Source organism: Lampris incognitus, chromosome 3 (assembly GCF_029633865.1).
Source record: "Lampris incognitus isolate fLamInc1 chromosome 3, fLamInc1.hap2, whole genome shotgun sequence".
Classification (NCBI taxonomy): Eukaryota; Metazoa; Chordata; class Actinopteri; order Lampriformes; family Lampridae; genus Lampris; species Lampris incognitus.
This window is the reverse complement of record NC_079213.1, coordinates 79,287,681-79,293,680: the sequence shown is the minus strand read 5'-3', so window position 1 is coordinate 79,293,680 and position 6,000 is coordinate 79,287,681. Positions and strand designations below refer to the sequence as shown.

General features: G+C 44.5%; 1 long non-coding RNA gene across 1 annotated transcript; it reads left to right on the top strand.

Annotated features, from left to right (window-relative positions):
- Positions 1-4,895, top strand: LOC130109215 (uncharacterized). Its single transcript, XR_008809982.1, has 3 exons — positions 1-131; positions 4,662-4,759; positions 4,874-4,895. It is a non-coding gene; the product is annotated as an uncharacterized LOC130109215 (long non-coding RNA).
- The last annotated feature ends 1,105 nt before the right edge of the window (positions 4,896-6,000 follow it).

The following is a 6,000-nucleotide window of genomic DNA, read 5'->3' as shown; positions in this document are numbered from 1 at the left end:
CGGAGATGCTGGAGCCTATCCCAACAGTCATTGGGCGGGCAGGCGGGGAGACACCCTGGACAGGCCGCCAGGCCATCACACAGGGCATCACAGGCCCCCAAGATATTTGACTGTAATGTGAAGGTTGGAAGGTGAGTGTTCTCTTATGAATTTAGCAAATTTCACACTTTCTGTCAAACGATTAACGTTTCCATTTTTGTTAGTCATATGGTGTGACAGCTCTATTTTGAGAAAATTTAAATATTTTTTTCTAAAAAAAATAATCACATAATAAGGTTAAAACAGTATATTTATTCAGTTAGGAAAACGCATAAGCTCTGTTATGTATGGCAAGGATTCAAAATGGCCATAATAGGGCCGCTCTGATGGCCGAGCGGAATAAACTGCCGTTCTTGCAACCCGCTCGTCGTGTGGCTGGGAGGCTCGCATCCCAGACTCGCCGTAACCGGTCACGACCAGAGCGTCCACGGGGTAAGGCATTCATTAGGACAGCGGTCGGGAACCTATGGCTCGCGAGCCATATATGGCTCTTCCGGTGACGGCATATGGCTCCCAGACAATTTTGAGTTGAAAATTATTTTTTTTTCAAAAAAATCAGTTTGGAACTGATTTTAAAATACTTGTGATATTTCTTAATAATACTGTGTCATTTTAAAGTAAACAGAAATTAGTTTTGAAGATAAATTTCACGGGTCACCCGTGGGTCGGGTCGGGAACCAATGGCTCGCGAGCATGTCCGGGTCATTGTAAAGGTGAAGAAATCAATTTTATCAGATAGCCAACTAGTTTATCCGCTTCAACCCTTGTAACGGAAAAGATGGCGAAAAGAAAAAAAGACGATGATTACCGTGCATTCCAGGCTGCGTGGACAGAGGAATTTGCATTTGTGGAGAGAGCAGGATCTGCGGTATGTCTAATATGCAATGATAAAATTGCATCGATGAAACGGTCAAATATAAAGCGGCACTTCGATACACACCAAGCTTCATTTGCGTCGAAATCTCCAGCGGGGGACAGCAGGAAAAGGGCATGCGAGGAGCTACAGCGGAGAGTGCAGACGAGTCAGCAGCAACTACGTGTGTGGACCAAGCAAGGGGACGGGAATTCCGCTAGCTTTGCGGGGGCTTTGGCAATAGTAAGGAATGGAAAGTCATTCACATATGGCGAGTATGCCAAAACATTCATGCTTGATGTGGCCAATGAACTGTTTGATGACTTCCCAAATAAAGACAAGATAATCAAACGAATAAAAGACATGCCCCTGTCAGCAAGAACTGTGCACGATCGTAGCATCATGATGGCAAATCAAGTCGAGGAAACACAAATTAAGGACATAAACGCCGGGACATACTTTTCTCTCGCGTTAGATGAGTCAACAGACGTTAGCCATCTATCTCAGTGCAGTATCATTGCCAGGTATGCTGCAGGTGACACACTGCGTGAGGAAAGCTTGGCTGTTTTGCCAATGAAAGGGACAACAAGAGGAGAGGATTTATTCATGTCTTTCATGGAGTTTGCTAAAGAAAAAAAACTACCGATGGATAAACTTATTTCTGTCTGTACTGATGGTGCACCCTGTATGTTGGGGAAGAACAAAGGATTTGTAGCGCTTCTCCGTGAACATGAAAAGAGAGCCATCCTAAGTTTTCATTGCATCCTGCACCAGGAGGCGCTTTGCGCTCAGACGTGTGGCCAGGAGCTTGGCGAGGTGATGTCTCTGGTCATTCGAGTGGTCAACTTTATTGTTGCCCGAGCTTTAAATGATCGCCAGTTTAAAGCTCTGTTAGAAGAAGTTGGGAATCATTATCCCGGTCTGCTTTTACACAGCAACGTGCGTTGGTTGTCAAGGGGGAAGGTGCTCAGCCGTTTTGCAGCTTGCCTGAGTGAAATCCGGACTTTTCTTGAAATGAAAGGCGTCAAGCATCCTGAGCTAGACAACACTGACTGGCTCCTGCAGTTTCACTATCTCGTGGACATAACTGGCCATCTGAACCAGCTCAATGTGAAAATGCAAGGTATTGGAAATACAATCTCATCCCTTCAACAAGCAGTGTTTGCATTTGAAAGCAAGCTGGAAGTCTTTCTCAGGGACATTGAAACAGGTTGTCTTCTGCACTTTGAAAGACTGCAACAATTTAGAGATGCATGCTTAGCAAGTGACTCCACTCAACATCTGGATCTCCAGCAGCTAGCTGGCTTTGCGTTCAATCTCCTGCAGTCATTCAAAGCACGTTTTGGAGAATTTCGTGCGCGCACTGGTCTTTTCAAGTTCATCACTCATCCACATGAGTGTGCAGTGGACAAAATCGACCTGACATGCATCCCCGGGGTCTCTATCGGAGACTTTGAGCTGGAAGTTGCTGACCTGAAGGCATCAGACATGTGGATGAGTAAGTTCAAGTCACTTAATGGAGAGTTGGAAAGTCTTGCGCGACAGCGAGCAGAGCTGGCGAGGGAACACAAGTGGACAGAAATTAAAAATCTTCAACCTGAAGACCAGCTGATTCTTAAAACTTGGAACAAGCTTCCTGTGACATACCACACAATGCAGCGTGTGAGTATTGCCGTATTGACCATGTTTGGCTCTACATATGCATGTGAACAGTCTTTCTCGCATATGAGGAACATTAAGACCAACCTACGCTCACGTTTAACTGATGGAAGCCTCAACGCCTGCATGAAGCTCAACCTCACCACGTATGAACCAGACTACAAGGCCATCAGCAAAACCATGCAGCACCAGAAGTCGCATTAAAAGTAAGACATATTTAATTTATTATACGTTAAAAATACTATATGGCTCTCAATGAAATATATTTAGAAATATTTGGCTTTTATGGCTCTCCCAGTCAAAAAGGTTCCCGACCCCTGCATTAGGACAACCTTACCCGAGGGAGAGTGGGTGTAGATCGGTATAGTGTTCGGGGACTCGTCGTTCTACTCGTCGTTCTCTAGCGACCCCTCTGGCCCATCCGGGCACCTGCAGCCAAGCAACCGAAAGCATTCTCCCTACATCTCCTTCGCGGCTTGAAGGTAATGCAAGCCATGCGAGGCTTCAGCGTGTAAAAGTGCGAGAGCAGCCGACACCAGTTTGAAGGAAGCTGGCGTTACAACTATCTCCTTCCTGTGGAAACTTGAGCCAGGGGAGTTATTCGACAAGAGCTCCGGCCATATGCCATTGGGTTAATCGGGTGGGATAAAGGAAAAAATTAGAAATAAATTTAGAAAAGGAGATGGCCACAATGGTGAAAATGTCCTGTTGTGTGACAATAATGTCCTGCTGTGAATAAAAGTATTGGGACACACCTCTTAATCATTGAATTCAGGTGTTTCATTCAGACCCGTTGCCACAGGTGTATAAAATCAAGCAGCTAGCCATGCAGTCTGCATTTACAAACATTTGTGAAAGAATGGGTTGTTCTGAAGAGCTCAGTGAATTCAAGCGTGGTACTGTCATCGGATGCCACCTTTGCAATAAGCCAGTTTGTGAAATTTCTTCCCTGCTAGACATTCCACGGTCAACTGTAAGTGGTATTATTGAAAAGTGGAAGTGTTTAGGAACAACAGCAGCTCAGACCACATAAAGTCACACAGCGGGGTCAATGAGTGCTGAGGCGCATAGTGCGTAAAAGTCGTCAATACTCTGTTGACTCAATAACTGCAGAGTTCCAAACTTCCTCTGGCATTAACATCAGCACAAAAACTGTGTGCCGGGAGCTTCATGGAATGGGTTTCCATGGCCGAGCAGCTGCATTCAAGCCTTACATCACCAAGCACAATGCCAAGCGTCGGATGGAGTGGTGTAAAGCACACTGCCACTGGACTCTGGAGTAGTGGAAACATGTTCTGTGGAGTGACGAATCACACTTCTCTGTCTGGCAGTCTGATGGATGAGTCTGGATTTGGCAGATGCCAGGAGAACATTACCTGCCTGACTGCATTGTGCCAACTGTAGAGTTTGGTGGAGGAGGGATAATGGTATAGGGTTGTTTTTCAGGGGTTAGGCTAGGCCCCTTAGTTGCAGTGAAGGGAAATCTTAATGCTTCAGCATGCCAAGACTTTTGGACAATTCTATGCTTCCAACTTTGTGGGAACAGTTTGGGGAGGGCCCTTTTCTGTTCCAGCATGACTGTGCCCCAGTGCACAAAGCAAGGTCCATTAAGACATGGTTGGGTGAGTTTGGTGTGGAAGAACTAGACTGGCCCGCACAGAGCCCTGACCTCAACCCCATCGAACACCTTTGGGATGAACTAAAATGGAGCTGCTAGCCAGATCTTCTTGTCCAACATCAATGTCTGACCTCACAAATGCTCTTCTGGATGAATGGGCAAAAATTCCCACAGACACACTACAAAATCTTGTGGAAAGCCTTCCCAGAAGAGTGGAAGCTGTTATAGCTTCAAAGGGGGGGGGGGACCAAGGGGATCAACTCCATATTAATGCCTATGGATTTAGAATGGGATGTCAGGTGTAATGGCCAGGTGTCCCAATACTTTTGTACATATGTGTACATGTCAGTTGTGTTACTAGTTACATGCCTGTTGTTTTTAAATTGTGGGCTACAATAGACGTTTGCCCCCTTGTTTCATCATTGTTTGCTGTGTATGGAATGTCAGCGGTCACTGAGAATTGTTTTGAAAGTGTTCTGTTTTTCTTTCCAGTTTTTAGGAATGAGCAAAGAAAGGACGAGGAGGTACCGGAAAACGTTAAACCAGGATGAAGCCAGGTGTGAGGAGATCCTTAGGGAAAGAAGAAGAAAGTAAATAAGCTGTTATAGGGAATGGTGGTTAGTGAGGCCTTCTTTACTTCCAAAAATAATAATGAATTTCGGTTAGAATACACATAACAACTGTCTCCTTTGATTTTTCAACAGATATCATGCAAAGAAGGTAAAGGGGAAATTCAATCATGAAATATAAACTGCCAAATGAAAAAAGAAGAGAGAACAGTTTCGTGAGCAATGGAGGAAGACAAAGGCAAGAAGCAGGAAGAGAGAGAAGAATCTGGCAGCCATTTTATATGTAACTCTCCCATCACCTGAAGGCCCAGATATGCCTCACGAATATGATGGTGCCTTTAGTCCAGCTTGTGGTCCTCCTGCTCATGGTTCCCCACCTACTCATTCTCCAATGCCAAGTCCTTATGCTGCTATTCTGTTAGCTACTAGTCCTCTAGCTACTAACCCTCCCACTGACCATCTACAAAGCAGTGCTGATCACAGGAAAAATCTCCAACCCAAGTTAAGAGCTAAAATAAAGGCTGGAAAGAGAAAACGGGATGCTTAAAGCAAAGCTGCATGCCGAAAGAAAAGCAATCAGTAAAATGAATTCATTGAAATGGATATTTTTGTAAATAACATAAATTTAACTGTCTAAATTTGGAGTCAAACTGCAAAATATTCTAAACTGGGTGTACATTTGTTTTTACTTTACATAGAATCCTGGCACAGAGGTGACAGGCTATGTGAAGTGCTGGAGAAATGGCTGCAATGCGCGGCTCTGACCAGGAGGGGGCAGTGTCTTCATGATTTATATTTTACTTGTCGACGTTCCAGTTCTACATTCCCTCAATAAGACTCTTGGAGCGATGGAGTGATTGAATTTTTTCAATAATCTCGTCACACTTTTTTTTGGCTCTGAAGCACCCATCTTAAAGTCAGTGATACATCTCTCGCATTTCATCAGTTAGGTTTAAGCTCAGTAAACTGGAATTTCACCTCCGTGAATCTTTCTTCAAGGCTGTGTGTGTGTGTGTGTCTTGGCGATGCGATTTTGAATCTGCCACTTTGTATCAAAGCTATAAACTTGGCTTGCTCCAGTAGACTGTGATATTGTTGCTGGAATTTTCTCTGAGAGGATTTTATGGTCTTTTTCCTGTAAGAGCTCTTCTGGGACTAACTGAATAACCTATTCTGCAGACAGTCAGGACACAATGTTTTGTTCAGATTCCCCCTGATAACCACAGAACAAATCTAATAAAGTCTGAGCACCTCACTGGGGT